Source organism: Leopardus geoffroyi, chromosome B2 (assembly GCF_018350155.1).
Source record: "Leopardus geoffroyi isolate Oge1 chromosome B2, O.geoffroyi_Oge1_pat1.0, whole genome shotgun sequence".
Lineage (NCBI taxonomy): Eukaryota > Metazoa > Chordata > Mammalia > Carnivora > Felidae > Leopardus > Leopardus geoffroyi.
The window spans coordinates 3,018,199-3,040,000 of NC_059332.1; the positions used below are offsets into that span (position 1 = coordinate 3,018,199).

The 21,802-nt window shown below is 47.8% G+C and overlaps 4 non-coding genes across 4 annotated transcripts; 1 reads left to right on the forward strand and 3 right to left on the reverse strand.

Annotated features, from left to right (window-relative positions):
* Positions 1-296: 296 nt before the first annotated feature.
* On the reverse strand, positions 297-378 carry TRNAS-AGA. The gene has a single exon. It is a non-coding gene; the product is annotated as a tRNA-Ser (tRNA).
* Positions 379-6,558: 6,180 nt separating this feature from the next.
* Positions 6,559-6,640, reverse strand: TRNAS-AGA. The gene has a single exon. It is a non-coding gene; the product is annotated as a tRNA-Ser (tRNA).
* Positions 6,641-15,017: 8,377 nt separating this feature from the next.
* Positions 15,018-15,089, reverse strand: TRNAQ-CUG. The gene has a single exon. It is a non-coding gene; the product is annotated as a tRNA-Gln (tRNA).
* Positions 15,090-20,328: 5,239 nt separating this feature from the next.
* On the forward strand, positions 20,329-20,410 carry TRNAS-UGA. The gene has a single exon. It is a non-coding gene; the product is annotated as a tRNA-Ser (tRNA).
* Positions 20,411-21,802: the final 1,392 nt, after the last annotated feature.

Sequence of the window (21,802 nt, forward strand, 5' to 3'; positions counted from 1 at the left end):
CAAGCAGGAACCACCAAGGTATCCCTGAAATTTGGACTCTTCTGGGAGAAAAGAAAGCATTAGGACTCAGGTCAAACCTCCTGGATAATACGGTAATTATGATTTCTTTTTTTCTGGCCAGATTGAGAGGCTCCATCACAGGCCCGTTAATCCCAAGAACAAAACAGGGGGGTTTTAGTGAATGAGGATGCATCGTTTACAGTTTGGGTTCAGTTCCTGTTTCTCTTTGAACTTGCAGCTGTGTTGGGTTTCAAAGTAACCTACAAGATGTCAAAATATTCCGGAGGGAGTCGCTCCGTAGTCGGCAGGATTCGAACCTGCGCGGGGAAACCCCAATGGATTTCTAGTCCATCGCCTTAACCACTCGGCCACGACTACATGACAGAGCTGTCCCTTGTTAAAGTAAATAGCCGTGCTGAAGCTTGGTTCTGTTGGTGAAGATCACGTTGCATACCAGAAAGCGCACTTGTAGTCAAATCCTTCCGATTCCTTAATGTCATCTGGATGACTACCATACTGCGGCACCATATTGGCAAGTAAGACTTTCTCCTCAGAATTGAAGGGACTTCTTGTTCTGATGAGTCGTTGGAACGAGTCAGCCTTTGGGGAGGCTGGACGGGCTACGTCCCACAACTGGAACGGCCTTCAACATTCACTGCAGAAGTGTATGTGATGGCTACGATGCTTAAAAACCAGAAAAGGTGAAAAGGTGGTGCACGTGCACATATTTTCCCTCTGGAAGGTTCCACCAGACCTGGCTTCAGCTTGCTGCTGTGTGTAGAAATTGAAGAGCTGAACTCATGGGTTGCAGAGAGCTTTTAGTTTTCACTACGTGTACTTCAAAATAACGTGAGTTTTGCCATCATTATTATTTATGTACATGTTTTCCTGTATCTTGTTTATATACCTAGAATTGCTGGGTCATATGGTAGGTCGATGCTTAATCTTTTGAAGAGCGGCCAGACTGTTTTCCCACATGAATGCACCATTTTCATCCTCCCCTGTGTGTGATGGTTCAGATTTCTCCATATCCTCCCCAACACTTGTTATTGCATGGCCTTTTCATTAAAGCTATCCTGAGAGGGGTGAAATGGTATGTCACTGGGGTTTTGATTTGCATTTCCCAAACGACTAATGACAGCCAACATTTTCCCATGTGCTTAATGGCCATCTGTATATCTTTCTTAGGGAAGAGTCTATTTGTGTACTTTGCTCATTTTTTCACGAACTATTTGTCTTTCCCTGGAGTTGTAAAGGTCTTTATACATTCTAGATGCAAGTCCCTTATCCGGTATATGATTTGCAAATCTTTTCCTCTAGCTTTTTGGTTGCATTTTTTATAGCGTCCTTTGAAGCACGATTGCTTTTGATGTTAACGAAGTCTACTTTATCTAGTTTTTGTTGCTTGAGCCCTGGTGTCATACCTAACAATCCATTGCCAAATCTGAGGCCTTGAAGATTTCCCCAGTGTTTCCTTTTCAAAGGTTGATAATATTAGAGCTTGTATTATGTCTTTAACCCGTTTTGAGTTAATGTGTGTAAATTGTGTGAGGTAAGGACACAACTTCATTCTTTGGCAGGTGGTCATCTAGGTCTCAGAGCCACCGTTTGTTGAAAAGACCATTCCCACCCCCACCCCCACCCCCACCAGTGGTCTTGGCACTTTTTAATAAAAAAACCAGATGACTGTAGACATATGGCTTTATTTTTGGACTCTCAATTCCATCCCATTGATTTCACTGTCCTGATCATCATTGCCTTGCAGTTAGTCTGAAAGTTGGGAAGTGAGTCCTCCTGCTTTTTCTTCTTTTTCAAGAGTGTTCTGGATATTCTGGGTCCCTTGAAATCCCGTGTGAATTTTAGAATCAGCTCATCAATTTCTACAAAGAAGTCAGCTAGCATTCTGGGAGGGAAGATCAATTTGGGGGACGCTTGCTATCGTAACATTGTTCAGACGCAATCCATAAACATATCTATCTTCATTTATTTCAGTAACGTTTTGCAGTCTTCAGAGTGTAAGTTTTGCACTTCTTTTGTTGAACTTGTTCCTGAATAGTTTTTCTTTTTTCAGGCATTTTATGTAGAGGCATTTACTTTGCCCTTTTTCCCTTCCTTATGAAACATGACGAAGCTGTCTGAAGCCTCCCAGATATAATATTAAGGGCTTAGCATAGCTTACACAGACAAAACAAACAAACAAAAAACATCAAAAACAGAAAAGCAAACTGTGAAACACAGTGTATCTTTGATAAAACTCCATTTCTGAATGAATCTGATCTTATTGACTGGGGTGTAGTTAACACAAAGTGAAGGCAGAGGACGTGTCCCTGCTCTTGTGACTTGTGTCCAACTAGGAAGGCTACTCTATGCACATGCAACAGAGCCCACACGGGAAGGGTTTGAATAGCTGTTAGAGACCGTGAGTGTAGGGGCGCCTGGCTGGCTCAGTGGGTGGAGCTTGGGCCTCTTGATGTCAGGGTTGTGAGTTCAAGCTCCACACTGTGTGCAGAGATTACTTGAAAATAAAATCTCAACAACAACAGAAACCTCCTGAGGGCGTAATGGCAGCGATGAAGCAGAAGGCATAAATACAATCACGCTCGTGTAATATACAAGGGGGGAGAAGAGAATAAGTTTGTCGATGCCGTTGGCAATATGGATCAGCCAAGCCCTTGAAAGTCATTTGCTTTAGATGGACACCCGCCTGTCTTGGTCTGAGTACGTCGTCCACACACAGGGGCATGGCAGTGAGCCTAGTGGTTTCCAAGAAAGCTTCTTCCCTCCTGTGGTAGTGAGTGGGACTTTGTCTTTGAGAAGACTCATGTTGGACTCACGTCAGACAAACCTAGTACAAGTTAGAAGGAATCTATTTGTGACCCACATATCTTCTCTTAGTCATTTTGTGTGCTTCCCAAAACAACAAAATCGAGGTAGCAAGCTCTTCTTCCCGTTCAGGGGTCATGAAGCTATTAAGGAAGAAATTCTTAACTTATTTTTTGGCTCAAACTCCCACGGCCCGGAAAATAACATTTATTCACCCTCTCACAGAGAGACGCCCACCCCCGGGGGCAAAACCAACAATTCACAAACACTGTTAGAGGCCACAGACAGCAGACTGAGAAACCGTCTGCATTTTAGCCTCTCCTTTGTGTCTCCTTTTATTTTAACGAATAAGTTTCATCACTACTACACTGTAATTAAACACAAAGTTGCCAGAGAAGTATCGTCTCTGAAACGCGTCTATGTGAGTCATTAAACTCAACTTTATAAACTAGGAGGCCAAGGCACACCCATGCCCGAGGCTCAGGTCCTAGTCAAACCAGCTGTACGACTTCTCTCACCTTTGCCAGGTGTGAGTTCCTCAACGCACACCCCGAGACACTAAAATCGGACAGACGCAGGCCCAACAGAGTGGAACAGAACTCTGTGCCCTCGTAACCAGAGGTCACAGCATCCTCTACTCCTCCCTTCCGAACCCAACTCCATGGTCTCCACTGAGACGAAGCCCTTGGTTTGTCCTTTTCTGCCTTTCTTTCCGGGAGTCACAGACACCTCGTAAGTAGCATTTTACTGGTAGTGCTGTGTTCCCTCTGAAGGACTAGCGCATGTAACAGAGGACACAGAGGTTTCTTAAGACATGTGAGGGGAGATGCTGGATTCATGCATCTACTTTCTGCGGACTCTTAGACGAAGCCAGGAAAACAGGAGAGAGCAAAGGACACTCCACGTAGGAATTTACTATTTAGAAAGGACACGACACCAGTTCGATTCGTAAGTGGGGTGATTTGCTACGACAGTGGCTGAAATAGTTTATCGGCTGGACTTTGAGGATTGAAACGGGACAGTCCACTGAGACACACGTTCTGCAGACACAGTGAAGGAGAAGTACAACACCAGGCTGAAAGGAGATCTATGTGCAAAAAGTGACTTGGGGGCGCTAGCGGTGATGTGCGTCTTCTCAAACCGTGTTTTGGCAAAGACACCAGGAGAGGCATAGAAGCCGGGGGTGGGGGATGAACTACTCTCTCAGTATCCAAGTGGGAGCCGTGGGAAGGCAGCCTCCAAGATGCACGGATGGCAGGAAGCGAGGGCGGAAGCTAACCATCAACTTGCACCCACGAGGAATTCTACCTTTGCCGTAAGGGCAGCAACTCAGCCCATCAGAGAGACGCGCCCCCCCCACCCCCCACGGCGGCACGAGGAGAGGAGAGGGGGGAGCTGATGAGTGATGAAGGCGCACGGCTTCCTGGCCTCTGCCTTCTTAGAAATCGTCACTGCAAGGGACAGTGTCCTCGGTGCCCAAACAGCTGCTTCCGCTGCCCGGACAGGCGCTGCCCGCCGCTCGGGGACAGCCGCCGCAGACACCCAGGGAGTCGGGGAAGAGCGCCTGGAAATGCTGGGAGTCACAGCGAAAGTAGTCCCCGAAGCGCCGCGAGGTGCGCGCCCCGAAGACTCCCAACTTAGACGTAGCCGGTTGTTTCCCGCGTAGACCATCCTTGGCTTCGATGCCCTGCACGCTCAGTGTGGTGCTTTCTACACGCTGCAGATCTGTGGTGTCTCAGCCGCTTGCCTCGGGGAACCAGTGAGCCCTTGGACCCAAGGAAACGCGCTCCAAGTGCAAACTACACGCCAGACTTGGAAGATTGTGCCCGGAAAAAAAAAACAACAAAATATCTCGTCGACTCTCCAAATTGCTTACAGCTTGAAATGATAGGTTGGCTGTACTGGGTTAAAGAAAACATTATTAAAATGAATTATACTTGTCGTTTTACGTTTTAATATGACTGATAGAAATCTTTACATTATAGCTGTGGTCGTATTTCCACTGGAAATGCTACTACTCTCTGAATAGCAAAACGATGGGGGAAAGTGAAGGGTGGCCCTATCGGGTCGTCTCCACTTCCTTCCTTACATTCTCTGTTGAAATCACCGGAACTCTGGCTCCGGTCCACCAGTGTGGTGTTGTTGGTTTTATCTTCCTCCTCTACAAGACATCTTGGCAATTTAAAAGTAAAGGGAGAACTCTTTCTAGAATCCCAGGGGCAATGCTTGGAAACCAGATCACACACCACACTCTGAGAAGCAAAATTCTGCGTCATGGGCCGTCCTGGTTGGGGCTACAGCCCCCAGAACATGGGCTCTGCCCTCCAGGGGCTCCTCCAGAAGAAGCATTGGGAATAAGAGGAACTCCTGCTGACAGATCAAAACTCTCCTCTAAGGTATGTTTTTGAACACGTTAAAAAAAAAAAACTGTCTCTTTTTACATTTATTTTTTAAAGCAATCTCTACACCCCACGTGGGGTTTGAACCAGCAGCCTTGAGATCAAGAGTTGCCCGCTCTACCAACCCAGCCAGCCAGACGCCCTTTTCTGAACACATTTCTGGTTTTAAATTCTGTACTTTGATGTCACATGGGTCACTTCCCTCACCTCTAAAATTAGGCATTGTTTCCACAAGAGGACCTGAACATTCCATTAGCTCTGACATTTTAGAATTCTGTTAGGTTCTGAGTCTCAGCCACCAGTAACCTGGATGTGAAAGGAGGAGAGAAGAAAGATGATGCGTTTTGCAAAGAAAGATCAAGTTCACTCTTCGAAACCTGTCTTGTAGGCCCGGCCGAGTCACGTTCATCCCACTGGCACTGCTCAGCCGAGAGGACCTGTCACAGCTCAGCACCACCGACCCAGTTGACTTGGCGACTCAAAGTGCTTTTAATTATTCCTCCTGCCTCTGGAGACACACACGAAGGAGGCAGGGATCCGATCATCCATCCGTAGGGTGGGCACCGTGTTTACGAGGGGTTATGAGAAGCATCCTTGCACTAGGTGTACACGTGTGTGATGACACGGGTGTGACGAAGCAGCCAGGACAGTGACAGGCCGGAGTCTCCAAGGATTGTCCAGGCAGGGAGTCGAGAGTGTCCCTTTAATACACGACCCCCTGCCTGTAATTCGTACAGTGCGATTCTGCCTCTGAACCGGGTCTGGCTTGAGCCCAGGGAGGGTCAAGCTCCTTGTCTTTGGCCCCTCTCTTCCCCCCCACCCCACCCCTGTCCAGGACCCCAGGACCGGCCAGCTCAGCGAGACCCCCTCAACCCTGCTGGAGGAGGAAAATGGCTTTACTTAATTTCCTTACTTGTGCAGTGGTTTGGATTCACGACTTGGCGACCATCGCCGGGTCGTGGCTTTCCCCTGTGTTTGATCCAAAGTTTCCTGGGATGTCCTTTCCAGTGGCCAGGCCGTGCGTGGTGGGACAAGCGTCCAGACGAAGGTGCGATTCCTCGGAGATGCGGACCCCGCGGCCACCTCCCGGGCGGACTCGCTGCCGTCCGAGCGGGGCTGGGACCGAGGCGGACACCAGAGCATCGCGAAGCCTGGCTCCTCCTCGGGGACAGGGGACACACCTGCAGGACTGTGGCCGAGCGACTTGTGCAAAAATGCATGGAAACACGGCGCGCGCGCCTCCTGTCCGGGCAAGCGCGGACAGAAAGGACCGGGTCGCTGCCTTCCCGGCTCAGGCGGCGACAATAGGATGGCCCCCAGGTGGGGGGCGGGGCGCCGTAGTCGGCAGGATTCGAACCTGCGCGGGGAGACCCCAATGGATTTCTAGTCCATCGCCTTAACCACTCGGCCACGACTACTTGGGAGCTCCGGACCTCATTAGCATAAGTAGCCGTGAGGCCCGCAGGTGTCAGGGGCAGGCGTCAGGGACAGGCGTCAGGGGCTCGCATCTTCCCCCAGGAAGCGCATCTGCTGTTCCCGTCTCTTCCCGTTGGACATCAGCGGGGCGAATTGGCGGAGTCACGCGTCCTTGTCGCGAGCTCGGGAGGACCCCTGCCTCGGGCGGCCTGCCGGAAGGGGCTGGGGCAGGACACCTCCCGGGAGCCCAGCTCCCTGCGCGGCCAGCTGCCGAGGGGACCCGGGAGACGCGCAGCAAACCCACACGGGCTGTAGCATCGGGCCGCGGCTCCGTGAGGACAGCGACAGGCTGGACAACTCCAAGTGACCAACCATTTTCAAGACGAGCGTTGGGTTCTGCGCATAGTAGAAGATCCCGCGGCTGCTTCGAGGCAGAAGGTGCCCTCTGGTTACCGACCGGACATACACCTGCTGTGTCCTCGCGGCCCCGTTTCCAAGGAGTCAAACTTGCTTTAAAACAAAACCAAAAACCGCGCTGTTGGGAATTGTGACTTGAAGGAGAAGAAGTCAGCTGCAGTTGTCTCTTCGGGAGCCAGGTAGGACTTCTTCCCCAGGTTCCTTACCACTTTCAGCCTCGGATTTACTTTATGAAACAATCGTGTTCAAAGCTTGAGGATTTCACGCCCAGACTCTGCCGCGGGAGCCCCCCACCCCCACCCTCGGCTTCATGGGCAGGTTCAGACATCACCTTTGTCCCTTACTCCCTGTGTGGTTTTGGGGGAGTTACTTAAAAGCTCTGTTTCAGTGTCTCATGCTTTAAAATGAGAATGTCTTGGGGCTCCTGGGTGGCGCAGTCGGTTAAGCGTCCGACTTCAGCCAGGTCACGATCTCGCGGTCCGTCAGTTCGAGCCCCGCGTCAGGCTCTGGGCTGATGGCTCAGAGCCTGGAGCCTGTTTCCGATTCTGTGTCTCCCTCTCTCTCTGCCCCTCCCCCGTTCATGCTCTGTCTCTCTGTCCCAAAAATAAATAAACATTGAAAAAAAAATTTAAAAAAAAAATTAAAAAAAAATAAAATAAAATGAGAATGTCTTTGTCTGCTATGTTGCAATGTGCTCAGAAAGACGGCTGGATTTTATTCCTTTGGCTAAACGGAGCTCTCCATCAAGGCAAACTGATGTTTGTCTTCACGGGAGCGAAACAGACACAGAAATATGCACAGCTCTCCAGGGTAGGGCTTTATGAGTTTTCGCCAATCCACACACCATGGCGAGCCAGATGGAGGTAGGTCCTAACCAACGCCCCAAGAGCTCCCGCCTGACCCCGGGTCTCACCCAGATGACCGCACTGTTCACCGAGGCCATCAGAAATGTGCCGGTGAGAAGGGACTAGAATTACTGGGAAATTCAGGGCTCACTGAAGGACAGGTGGTCACAGAGCTGGGCTTGTTAATGGCAACGGGAGTGACAGGACCCTGGTGGAAGCAGGCAGTTACCATGACGACCAGCTGGGCTGGAGGGTCGGCTTCACCAACAGGGCTGCGGAGACAGTCAATAGACCACAGGGTCCTGAAGGGTCAGACAGCCAGTTGGTGTGTGTGCTGCATAATCTATATGATCTAGGGACGCCTGGGGGGCTCAGTTGGTTAAGCATCTGGCTCTTGATTTTGCTCAGGCCATGATCTCAGGGTTTGTGAGTTCAAGCCCTCTGTCCTGCTCTGCATTGACAATGCGGAGCCTGCTTGGGATTCTCTGTCCCCACCTCTCTCTGCTCCTCCTCTGTTCTCTCTCTCTCTCTCAAAAAATAAATAAACTAAAAAAAAAAAAAAAACCCAATCTATTTAATCTAAATATGCGAGGGTGGATGGGAGGCTGAGAGTGCTTTCCCAGTAGGAAGTCATGATATTTTGACAAGTTCCTGGACCTAAGCTTGCCTTTTCCTAAAAGCTTTATATTTTAAAAATTGTATGTTGAGTCTTAGGATTTATGCTTTTAAGTTCATGTTGTGTGTTTAGTGAAGTTAAATATTCCATTGGAGAGGTTTTCAGTTGCAGGAAGATGGAAATGAAAGCAAACTGCAGTCTCACCCCACCCACAGGCAGCAAAGACACAGGGGGGGCCCCGAATCCATCCCTGCCAGACTGTAGCAGGGCATTCCCCTCCACCCCTGCCCCCTGCCCCCTGCCCCCGCCACAAACTATCTCAGAGAGAGCAGAGTACGAGGCTGAGACTTTCACTGCTCCAGGCTTTAAAAAGGCCTTTCCCAGGCCCTGTCCCTAGACAGGTCCCCTATCTAGGTCCCTAGACCCCCCTAGGGGGACCTACACTACCAACCCCACCTGGCCTCTCACCCTCCCCACCGGGGTGAGATTGGAAGAGGCCTAGTGGAGAGACAAGACGTTCATCATTGCTCAGTGTTAGTGGAGGTCACACGGGGGGCAAGGATGAGGCTCTCCCACCCCTCCGATTCAGGGAAGCACTAGAGGATGCCTAATGGGGACCCAGGACTCCCTCTCTTGCACAGCAATAAGGAGCCTACACCTTGGGTAGCAACAGAGGCTGAATGGGGAACCTGAAATGCTATCGCTCCCTGGCCGTAACCAGAACATTTCCCCCTTCCCCTGTCAGAGCAGTGTTAGTTGTTAGAGGGAGCCAGCTAACGCAGAAGGTTTACATAAGATCCAAAGTCTCATAGCATAATACCCAAAATGTCTCGAACCAATTGGACATCACTTGTCACGCCAAGAACCAGAAAGATCTTAAACTGAATGAAAAAAAGACACTCCGTAGCTGCTGTGATGGGCAGAATAAAGGTGTCTCCAAATGTCCATGTTCTAACCCCCAACACTTGCAAATATGTCGCCTTACGTGGCAAAATGGCTCTTGCGAATGGGATGGAGATGGAGAGATTATCCCGAATTATCTGAGAAGGCCCAGTCTCATCACTAAAGTGCTTAAAAGTGGAAGAGGGAGGCAAAACAGTAGGCCAGAGATATGGGAGATGAGGACTCCGTCCATCGCTGCTGACTTTCAAGATGGAGGAAGGAGGGCTGCAAACCAAGGAATGTGGTGGCCTCAAAACGATGGAAACCGTTTTAAGCTTATTGGCAGCAAGCAACATTGGTCTTACGACCACAGGGAACCGAATTCTGACCCAGTTGAGTGAGGTAACAGACTCTTCCCTGGAGCCTCCAGAAAGAAAGGCAGACCCACTGGCACCTCGATTTTGGCTTCGTGCATCGGGGGAACTATCAAGAGAGGGAAAAGACAACCAGCAGATTTGGAGAAAATATTCATAAATTGTATGTTTGATAAGATCGGGTTCCATATCTAGATTATAAAGAATTCCCACTACTAAACCCAGTTTTAAAATTAGGCAAAGTACTTGAATGAACTTCTCCAAAAATGACATATAAATGGCTGAGAAGCACATGCTCAACATCACTGCTCATTAAAAGGATTGCAAACAGAAATCTCACTTTAATAGAATTACAGCGAGTGAAAAAGTTCATCTTAAAGGGTTATATACTCTATGATTCCATTTATATAGCATCCTTTTGTGTGTGTGTGTGTGGGGGAATCAAACCATTTTATAGAGGGGCTTTGGGGAAAGGTCGAAGGGGAGGAGGACAAGGTGGTCCTATATCCTCGGCCCCGGCTAGAATCTTCCCGACTTCAGTCACCGAAAGACTCTCATAGTCTTTAATGGGAACACATAGAAATGAGAATCCATCAGTGGTTGGGAGGGGTGGGGGAATGAGGGCGGAGGGAGGAAAGTAGAAGGTGTACCGGGAGAGGGAGGTGACGATGGCCATGTTTCATGTTCACTATATTTATGTCAACATCCTTGTTTTTACACTGGAGGATAATTTGCAAGATGTCATCCTTGGGGGAAACTGGGGAAAGGGCCCAGGAGGTCTCTCTGTATTATTTCTTGGACGTGCCTTTGAATTTCCAATGATCTCAAAGTAAAATATATACCTTAAATGTACCATTTCTATTATGATTAGGGTTTCCCTTAAAGTCTCAACACTCATACTTAACAAATCGGAATGTAATCAGCATCAGATGTAACACAACTTGATTTTAGCCATAGATTCCACACTTTGCTGATTGATTTTGCTCTATCTGTTGCCTTTATTAAGCTAAGTAGCCAGGTGCCTATTTCCACAGCATTTTTGGCATCCTTAAACCTCAGTTTAATAAACAATCATGAGATTCTATTGTTTACCATCATGTCTAATCAGTGTAAGACTACTAGTGTTTACAGTAACAGGTTTACTGTTACTATCCGAAAAGTTATTTTGAGACAAGAATAATAATTCCAGCTATTGAGCACGGAATGAGAATCTCCTTATGTGCTTTATCTATTAAAATACCGTCAATTTGGGGTGCCTGGGTGGCTCGGTCGGTTAAGCGGTCGACTTCGGCTCAGGTCATGATCTCGCGGTTCGTGAGTTCGAGCCCCGCGTGGGGCTCTGGGCTGACAGCTCAGAGCCTGGAGTCTGTTTTGGATTCTGTGTCTCCCTCTCTCTCTGACTCTCCCCCGTTCATGCTCTGTCTCTCCCTGTCTCAAAAATAAACTTAAAAAAATGTTTTAAATACCATCAATTAGTTGAAACATTAATGGATTTTCACTATTTCTGGGGTTAAAATGCTTCAATAATTAATAATTTCTGAAAATGGCTAATTTTATTTATGCAATATTAAGAATTAATAAAAACTGAATTGATATAAAAAAGATAATATAAATATTGAGAGTTCTTTAGCTAGACAGCTAGCAGGGAGAAGAACATCTCATGAGGTGCCCGGGTGGCTCAGTCAGTTAAGCATCTGACTCTTGATTTGGGCTCAGGTCATGATCTCACAGTCGTGAGACTGAACCCCACTTTGTGCTTTGTTCTGGGCCTGGGGCCTGCTTAAGATTCTCTCTCTCTCTCTGTCTCCCCCTCTGCTCCTCTCCCCCACTCATGCTCACTCTCTCTCTCAAAATAAATAGATAAACATCAAAACAGAACATCTCATACTTTTATTCCCCAAAACTGTTTATAAATACTTGCCTTAGAATAAAATGAAAAGTCATAAAGAGGTGATTGTATCTTAATTCTTCATTTCTAGAATATTTAAAAATAACTTTAGAAAATGACATTCTATTTTGGCTTTGAGTCTTTAAAGAAAAAGCCCTGTTTGAGAATTCTTTCCATCCGCTCACGATAATTTAAAAGTAGAATGTTTACTTTGCCATATTCCACTTTCATGAGGAAGAAAAACTCTAAAATTAGGATAAATCTTCATTTATTCAGATATAATAAAGTCTATGAAGAAAAGGAGTAAGGGTTAGAAACAAATGGAGTTCATCTAAGTTACAAGAGGGCAGTTTTGGGGGGCCCAACTGTGCAGCACAATGAAGAAAAATTGAGCAAATGACGGTGAAACACAATAATATCACTATTCCAATTCTTGACTATTAAACTTTTAATTACAGCACAATTATAATACACCAGTATACTCACATGTCATACACTACATTAAATAATAATGCTATGGGGCGCCTGGGTGGTTCAGTCGGTTAAGTTTCAGCTCAAGTCATGAGCTCGTGGTTCGTGGGTTCGAGCCCCGGATTCTGTGTCTCCCTCTCTTTCTGCCCCTCTCCCACTCATGCTCTGTCTCTCTCCCTCTCAAAAAAATAAATAAACATTTAAAAAACAAAATATAATGCTAATATTAATTGATTTTTTCAATAATCTTTCTTTCTTTCTTTCTTTCTTTCCTTTTCTTTCTTTCTTTCTTTCTTTCTTTCTTTCTTTCTTTCTTTCTTTCTTTCAATCCTAGCATTTAATATCCCTTGTTACAAGTGGCTATTGTGTGGCTTCAGCAAGGGACTCAGACAAACACCGATTTTATAGTCATTTATCATTTGCCTGAATGATGACTTCAATGAACTTTGTCTTTAATCTTTTCTCATAATAACTCTACTCTAATTTGACCCTGACCACAATGTCCCATTTCTTATATCATTGCTGTCTATAATTTTAGTTTCATTTTGTTACTACACCTGAAAAGGTAGTAATTACTAATGATATTGTCTTATGCATTCACTGCTTATTTAGATATTCTCGTGTGTTTCTGAATGTTCTTGTTCTTTATAATTTTTGTATACCAGTCGTTCATTAGTTCCAATTTCTTGTTCATTAATTTGTTCATCACTTTTGTTGTCTCTACTGTTGAAACTATATATTTGAGCTTTTAGTATCAATGAATAAATTTCCCCTCTCTGATTTTATTTCTTTTTATGGTTATTATTTATTAAAAGTTATCTTTTTCATAATTTACTTCTTAATGATATAATTCTATTTGCTGTGCTTAATAATCTTCTTTAGAATATATTCTGCTAATGAATCATGACAGATGAGAAAACTACTGGGAGAAGAAAAGTTGGGCAAGTTAGAAAAAGGAAGAGTAGGTGATAATCATATTGCTGAACATAGTGCACTAATATGGCGGAGACTTCATAGGTTAGGAAGAAACGCCTAGCTATGAACTGCGCATGCTCAAGACAGCAGCCATCATTCAGTCCCCAGCCTCCCGTGCAGCTAGAAGACAGGCCTGTGCCCTCAGCTTTGCCAATCAGATGTCTGAAAGCAAGATCTCTTCCTTCAGAAGAAAGAAACAGATGGCAAAAGTCTTATGCCGAACTGCTTCCCGGAAACAGTAAGTTTAGGTAGATATTTAAGCTGTTAGCGCCAGTAATAGCCTACTGTACCTGGAGACATAGTTCTGCTGGCAGTGAACTCTAGGAATTAAGGCATTATGAGTAATTAGGAGAACGGGGTAGTATAATATAGAAGGGCGAGTGATTATTACTGTGCCCAAGCCTTTGGAGGGAGGGAATGACAGCTGAAAGTTATAAATTCCAGCTAAATGAGTGGTTATCGAATCGTGGATTTTCTCTGCCCTAAAACAGTTTCAATTTCCCATGACCCCAGAGCTGACCTAAGTCAAAACCAAATTCATATTATGTATAATTATGTGAGTTTCCCATTAACAAAAAGATGGATGAATGAACTGCGGTATATCGACACAGTAGAGTATTATGCATGAAAGGAGGAGTGAACGAATGACTGCATGAATGGCAGCTACTTGCAACAAAAATAACAATTAATTTTAGCAATATGTTGTTAAGTCAAAGAGTAAGACCCATAAGATCATTTATAGCCTGATACTCTGTATCTTGAAATTAAAATATGCAATTTTTAGGGACGCCCGCGTGACTCAGTCAGTTAAGTTTCTGACTTTTGATTTTGGCTTGGGTCACGATCTCACGGTTCATGGGATCTGGCCTCACATCGGGCTCTGTGCTGCCAGTGCAAAGCCTGCCTGGGATTCGCTGTCTGCCTGTCCCCTGCTCGCACTCTCTCTAGCTCTCAAAATAAATAAACTTTTAAAAAGGGCATATGAAAAGCTTATACCCATTAGCAAATATTAAGTGAAAAAGTATATATACCGTTTTTAGGAAGGCAATAGATGAAATAAAAGTAAGGAAAGCACTTTGGGATTACTTCTTGAGGATCTCGGGAACTTCCTTGTCTTGCCTGAACTTGTGGCATACGTAGACATTCACCAGAAAAACAACCAGCTTGCAATCAGAACGTTCAGTTTTACGAAAATAAAACGATCGCAGAGATGTCCTAGGATGCAGTCTGAAAGCCCCGTGATTTCTCTGGAACATATCCGTCACCGACAGCAATTCTGTGCGGTGGATCAATGTCATGGAAACGACCAAAGGAACACCGCGGAGGTACTTAGAAAATGTATCTGAGTCTTTATTTGCTCTGTCCACAGTGCTTCGAGTTTACACGGGCATCATCCAGTGGTGTTCAAATATCTGAGACAGTTCAAGAAATTCTTTAAAGTATGAATAGATTTTCACAAATCTTCATTTCTCCGTGGAAAATGAAACACCTCTGAAGTCTGGTCATCGTACCAACTGGACATTATGAAGCCCCATTCTCTCTGGGCAGAAAAGTACTGTGCTCAAGAGGATCTCTTTTCTCCCTCAATTCTGTCGCATCCTTTTGCTCCTGCACCAAGTGAGCTCAGGGCATTTTATAGAGCAATCAATCAGGAAAAGTTCAACTCAACTCAAAGTTATGAGCGTCACAGAATATCTGTTAGGTGGGAGAGGAAAATGGGGAGAAAGAGGGAGGATGGTTATGCACTCCGAACAAGACGGCAGGGAGGCAGTGGGGTCCACACAAGAGTTCGTGTCATCGTCCCCTTCTAGATCACACTCTGGGTTTCCTGTGAACCGGGGACTCCCTGACGATCATTCCTAAAAAAGAAAACTTAAAAAAAAAAAAAAAAAAAAAAGGATGAAAACACTCAGGTTCCACCGAGATTTGAACTCGGATCGCTGGATTCAGAGTCCAGAGTGCTAACCATTACACCATGGAACCCCACAGCCGCTGTCGCTGACAGCTCTCCTTCCCGACAGGATGCATCCCCATTTGTGGCTCAGGTTCCTCGGAAAAGCTGACATTTGCGCCCTGGGCAGGTATCAGCCTGCCTCCGTGACGCAGGCCTTTCCTCGCGCGCACCGGGCTCTCGGCGCAAAATTCCGAAGCAAATCGGTTTCTAGGGACAGATGAGACAGGTCCTGCTGTTTTTCGCCCTCTGCCCTTTCTGCAGCTCGCCCCCCACCCCCAGTCCGGGCCCGGCCGCCCCCGCCCGGCTGCGCAGACGCAGGTGCAGCGGCTCCCCCGGCGGGCGGCCGAGGCTCCCCCTTTCCCGAGCTTCTCAGCAGCAAGGCTCCCTGCTGTCGCGGAGGAGATCCTCCCCCATCCCCCACCAAGGTGGGGACGGTAGGGGACAGAAGCGATCCCAGACTGTCAAGCTGAAGGGCTGAGGACGGAGGGAACCATCTTTCCTGAGAGTAAGTAATCGCCAAGTTCCTGCAAGACGGAGGTCAGTCCCACATCAGAGAAGGTATGGGGGCTGGCACCAGTCCCTGGGAATTGGTTTAAAATGTTCGTGCTCATTCACAGGCATCTTAAATCTTCTCCCCCAACAAAACGCTGCTGAAAAATTCTTCTCTTCTTTCCCAAGATAAAGAACTCATTAGAGCAAAGATTCCTGGTATATTTCTTTTGCCTCTTGCTTCCAGATCATATCAAATAAAATCTGGGAAGCCTCTTTCCCACAAAGGTGCCCCTAGATACATACATATATCATTTTGCAAACTATGCCAGGTGTTCATGGACCCCAGGCTATGAATATTCTGCATCTGGAGATTCTCTTATGTCACCTAACCTGATCGGTAACTGAATAAAAACAAATTCTCTAAGTAGAAATGAAGCATCACACTGCTGAAGGAGAACCACCTTTTAATTGTGACTAAAATTTTCATTAATCTTTGTCTTGCGAATGAGGTCAAAGTTGTATCCGTGACTGAAGCCCAAATACTCGTTGGACTGGTTCTCAGGGGGCTGTTGGGGTGCAGATTCCCGAGAATGCAGTCTGGGGACTCACACATAAGTAGGTCAGATGGAATGGGGACGGAAGGGGGGACGGGCTCATCTTTGTCGTGGGGCAATCGCACCTCTACTGCGTCCTCTCTGAGAAGACCCCTTACATTCTGACCTTCTCCAGGAATTGGTAAAGAAATTGGCATGTAAATGGAAGGCAGGTGCCCGACAGCTTTTTCTCTCTTGACTGTCAGTGAGTTTGCCAAATCCTGTGTCATTTAAACCTAGTTTCTAGGCCTGAGCCTGGGTGGCACAATGGGTCGAGCATCTGACTTTGGCGGAGGCCAAGATCTCACGGTTCATGGATTCATGGGTTCGATCCCTGCATCAGACTTTGTGCTGACAGTGTGGAGCCTACTTCAGATTTTGTTTCTCTCTCTGCCCTTCCTCCTCTCACACTCTCTCTCTCACAAATAAACATTTTTTAAAATTAAAAACAAAATAAACCTAGTTTCCTTGGGCTTTTTCCTGTCCACTCACAGAGGCACTGTTCCCCCCAGTCATAGCTATCTCATAACCCATATTCCAGCTGCTTCCTGAAGATTAAGACATAAAGTAGAAAGGATCTCAGAGGAAGATGCAGAAAATACAAATAAAAATGGAACATTATCGTCAAATTAAAGCGAATATTGACTGACTAAAACAATACGAATGTCTTCTGGAGGAGAAAATGAATGTAGAATTTAAATGCACACAAACAGGGGCCCCTGGGCGGCGCCGGATGGACTCGGACTTCGGCTCAGGTCATGATCTCACTGTTCGTGGGCTCGAGCCCCACATCAGGGAGCTCGCTTCAGATTCTGTGTCTCCCTCCCTCTCTCTCTCTGCCCCTTCTTGGCTCAGGCTCTGTCTCTCTCCCCCTCAAAATAAATAAACATTAAAAAAATTAAGTGCACGCAAACAATGGCATTTCAATCAAGAGAGGAATGAAGAGAATTAAATTTTTCTAACATTAAGTCCTTTGCATTGTCTGGAAAGATGGTAACATAAGAACCGTTGGGTCAGGACTATGTGTGGTGATCTCTAGGCTCACCATTGAAAGAAAAATGAAAAGAACGTGCAGCTTGTATGTTGGTAGGGAGGAAATAATAGAATAACATAGAACTGTTCAGTCAACACAAAAGCAGACAAGATATAAAAGGGGGAACATAAAAGGACAGGGTAATAAACGAAGTGGGATATATCAGAAGGGACAGAAAACTACATGGAGTAGGATGATCATTTCAACCCAAAACATATTCCGTAATCTGTTGACTGGGATGGGGCGGGAGGGGGCAGCATCTATTTCCAGACCTGTGTGGGGTCCCAGCATGCTCTCCGCGTGAGGAATCACTGCTGTGTGCACGTGGCTTTCAGCCACCTCTGTACGTGCACGTTCACGAAGAGAGACAGAGAGTTACACACACACACACACACACACACACACACACACACACACACAAACGCCCTTCTAGTCCCCAAGTGGCAGTATTTTGCAAGTGGTTTCATTGTGATTACGCGTAGATGAGAAAAAATTGTGGCATGGGGGGGGGTGGTCTGAGTGGTCTCCCGTATCTTCTGAGCAGCTGGTTCAGGGCCGGTTTCCCGGCTGCACCCTCACACGGGAGGGAGGTTCGTGTCTCTCCTCCTTTTCACCGCTCCAAGTTCGAGTTTCATCCCCATGACGACCGCTAGGATAACTCTGGCTCCAAGCCCACAGGGATCACTTTCTACTCTGCGTGAAATCCACGGGGCGACGGGGGCAATGAGGTGGAGGGCCCAGGAGCAGGGCACCTTACAAAGCCGCCCCAACCCTCCAGGACGCGTGCCCCCCTCCAGCTGCATTGTTGAACAACTGGTCTATTTTAATTAATAACAAACATCTTTTCCTGAATAAACAAGGCCAAGAGCAGAAGACCTTGCTTTGCAAACGCTTTGCAAACACGGAGCTCATCTGTTCCAGAGCATTTGGGCGGTTTCTGTCCGGCGCCGATTCTGGCGTGGCCCAAGGAGACAAACGGCCTCCTCAAAACAAACCCAGACGTTCGTTCGCTGAGGACTAATTCTCAGAATCTGCACATCAGCGTGGCAGTCTCTGCGGCCACCAGCCTCGCCTTCGTGGCTACTTTAGGACTTCGATCTCCCAAATTATTTCTCAAATTATTATTATTATTACTATTATTATCAATTGTTATGATTATTTGCCCAATATTGAGTTTTAAAAGCCAACTGGGTTGACAACGTCTATTAGAAAAAACCCAACAACACCCAAAATGAACATGGCATTTTTCTGCACTAAATCCTCTCTCAGTGAACTCACATGTCCTAGCTGCAGCCACTCAGTTGCTTTTTCCTGCTAGCTCTGCCACCTGGGGCCGGACACTTCATCTCTCTGTGCTTCCTTCCTTCCCAGGAAAACTGGGCTTCACGGCCATGGTGGACAAGCAGTCCTCGTGTGCCCCCAACGTTTGGCTACTGAGTGATACTGAAGCCTTGTGCCTGGAGAATACATCTTTCTGGCTCCAGCAATAAAGTCACGACTTCTGCGTCTTCATTTTCAAAACACTTGAGTCATGATGTGTACTTCATGAAAAACACAAGGAAAGAAAGAACCCACAACCCCCAAACGCCTAAGCTATACCATCACCCCCTCCCATTTTTGGAAATGCTTTAATTATAACTAACAGCATCACAAGTGTCTTTGCACATAAATAATTTCTTTTAGTTTGGGTTCTTTCCCTAGGAGGGTTTGCTCCAAAATAAAGTTGGCCGTGGAAGGAGGTTAGCCATTTGTGTGGGCTTCCGTGGTGGAATGTGGGAGGGAGCCCCGAACAAGGATCTTGTTCCAAGCACCCCGGGAAGGGAGCTGGCTTGGTGGCCCAGGACTGCCCTAACAAATTACCAGAAAGTGAGTGGCTTAAAGCGACAGAAATGTATCTTCTCACAGCTCCGGAGTCCAGAGACCCGAATGCACGGTGTCTCCAAGGTTGGTGTTTCTAGAGGGACCGAGGAGAACCTCTTTCATGGCTCTCCGCTGGCCTCCTAGGTTTGCAGCCGCTTTGTTCCAACCTCTGCCTCCCCCTTACGTGGGCTGTGTCCCCGTGTGCCTCCAAATCTCCTGCTCCTTATAAGGACACTATCATTGGATTTAGGGCCCCACCTAATCCTCAATGACCTCATTTAATAACTTGATGGCATCAGCAAAGACTCTTTTCAAATAGTCACATTCACAGGTGGGAGGGGGGACAGGATTTCGGCGGATCTTCCTGGGCGCCAGCCTTGGACCCACTGCGGGAGCACCTGTCCCTCCGCCCGCCCTGAACGAGAACAGAAGCGGGAGCCTGAGGGCCTCGGGCGCGCAGGGAATTCTCCCGACCGGATCAGCAAGTCTGGTGACTGTGCTGTGAGGGAGCTTTGACAAAGCACTTCAATCCCCAGTGCTCACCCCCGTGGTCCCTAAATTCTGCACTGAGAGAAGAACCCGGTTCCACGGGGTGCCGCTGAAGGCAGTCTCTGCGCGCGGGGACAAGCCTATTACTCGAGCCAGACGCGGCCGCGCTCTCTCCGCCCGTGTGTTAGGGGAGGTGCACAGGGCCTCCCCGTCGTACCTGCGTCTCCCCGTCCAAGGGGCCTCCCTCCCGGGGCAGGCGAGGCGCAGGGACCTCCCCTCCCGGGCGGTCTTCTGCACCTGCTCCCTCCCGCCCCTCCCACCGCACCCGCGCTCCCGTCGGGTTTCAACCTGTTCTTGGAAAGCAGGAAAGCGCAAAGCAGGCGAAGCCCATCGAGGTATCGAGGTTTTCGTGGCGGGCGCGGACAGCAGACGCCAGCAACTCGGAGTCCTCCCAGCGCGCTCCCAAGGCCACTGGCACCGGCACATCCGAGGCCGCCGGGACCACCGCCCGCTCCGCAGAGACCCCGCGGACGCGCGGCCGGCGGTGACGAGGGAGCGGACTCCGGGCACGGACAGTCTTCCCTGAATCCCACCCGCGCCGCCCGATTCCCTTTGCTGCCGGGTGACCCCCGCACCCCAGACTGAGGGGCCTCGCGTGGACGCGGACCCGACTCCCGCACAGCGAGCCTCCGTCCCCGCGTCGCATCTCGGCGTCGCGGCGCGTCCAGGCAGGCGCAGGACGGCCTGGTGCTGCGAGGTGGCCCGCCTTCAAAATCGCTGGCAGGAGGCGGCCGTCAGCAGGTAGTCGTGGCCGAGTGGTTAAGGCGATGGACTTGAAATCCATTGGGGTCTCCCCGCGCAGGTTCGAGTCCTGCCGGCTACGGTTTTGCCCTTGGCGTCCGGGTCCCCTTCCGGGCTCGCCCTGCCTACCCTGCTACCCATTTCTCTGGGTCTCATAACCTCTTCCTCCGATGCCGAACAGTCGCAAATGGGTGAGTAAATCTGTGAGGGTGTGGACGTCTTGACTTGAGGAAGGCCGTTTCTTTTTCCACGGTTATGGCTCACAGCCAGCTCGGGGTCGCTGGGCAGCAAAGTCGGACCCCCATCTTCTGGAGACGAGGTGTTTTCCTTGCTACCGTCTGCTCTAGGGAACTCAGGCTTTATAAAGCAGTATTTACTCTAACAGCTACCAATGTTTGAATCCTTACTGTGTCCCAAGCACTGAATTTGGGATGACCTGCATTAGCTCATTTGATCCCATAGCCCTATCACGTAGGTAACATAAGTCCCATTGTACAGATAAGGAGACCCGAGACTGAGTCGCCCAACACTGCACGGTCAAATGCTAACTGAGCAAGGACTTTCTTAAATGCAGTTGTGAAGTCACTTTTCACAAATATTGCAGGGTTAGTGGCCAGCAACTCAATCCTGGTGTAGTTCACACGTGGGAATGACGTTAATATCAGCTGGTATTTATCAAGCGCCCGTTACATACAAATCTCCAAGCGCTTTGTGTATGCTAGCACGTAAGGTCCTTACAACATTCATGTGAAGTGAATTGTATTCATATCCTCAGTTTAAAAATCTGGAAAGGGACACCCATAGGAGTAAAATAAGTTGGCCAAGGTCACGCAGCTAGTAAGTGGCAGGACTGAGTTTGAACTCTGTCTGGGTTTGTGTCTATACCCAGGGAGCCAGACGTCGGTGCGGGTGTGGGGGCAGCTCAGCTTGCTTTCACTGCTGTTGTCTACACTTGGAAATTAATGTTACTGCCTGACTCTCTTATTCAGATTTTTGCCTCCATAGATAAATCTAAGTGGTTGGCCGGGAGTGTGAGTTGTTACCCACTGTGCGTTAAGTGTTTTGTTAGCCCAAGCGTAGGGCGGATCATTCAACAGCAATGAGGTTTTACCTGTTTTTGAGTGATAGTAACTGATTGTTATTGTGGCTTCATAGGAATGATCTGCACCCATGAAACCTTCTCAGCGTGAAACTTCCAGGGCCCAAGAGTGGGAAAAGTTGGTTAAACCACAAGAAGTGGATATTTCTAGTTTGAGAGTAAGAACAAAATCCACATGGAGCCCCCTCCAAAAACCATCAGGGGAAAAGCCTGCTGATTCGGGCAAACTGGGTGTATTAAATTTACTCCGCAAGTTAGAGTCTCAGACTGGAAGAGTCTCGGTGTCTCAAAGAGGGGAGTTAGGGAAGGAGACTTATAAGAGCTTTAGGGGCCAGGATTCGTCACAGGATGACTTTAGAGCAAAATTACCAATGG